Raw genomic sequence first — 578 nt, 5'->3', positions numbered from 1 at the left:
GGAAATAGCATGTATGGGAGAGCTAAAATGTAGATATGCATGGAAAAGAATTCATGTCATTGAATTTAAATTTATAATAAAATTTAAGCAGGATTTCTATAGTTAGCATAAATGGAAGGGAATGGAATTATTTAAAATTGCATGAATTATTTCAAAAACAATATAATAAAAAACTATTTAATGAAATATATTTTATTTTATTTTTTATTGCTAATATTTTTAATTTTTTCCAACTTGGAGAGAATGGAATGGAATGAAATGAAAGAAAATTTATTTATTTTTTCATTTTCACATCACTTTTAAAGCAATGCACAAGATATGTTCCAAAATGAATTTTTAAAATGATCAATTTTTCCAAAACATATTTAAAACAAAGCTATTAAGAAAGCATATTTGGCACAAGATATGTTCAAAAACATTCATGCAATCAACAAATTACAAAACAAAGTATGAAATGATCAATTGTTGACCAACACCCGGAGCACCAAAAGAAAATCCACCAGACCAACGAGGTTGACATAAGTGATAATGACTTGTGTTTCTTAATCAAATGGTCTATGGTTTATGTGATAATCCTC

The sequence above is a fragment of the Glycine max genome, chromosome 10 (assembly GCF_000004515.6).
Source record: "Glycine max cultivar Williams 82 chromosome 10, Glycine_max_v4.0, whole genome shotgun sequence".
Taxonomy (NCBI): domain Eukaryota; kingdom Viridiplantae; phylum Streptophyta; class Magnoliopsida; order Fabales; family Fabaceae; genus Glycine; species Glycine max.
Note: the sequence above shows the minus strand (reverse complement) of the source record.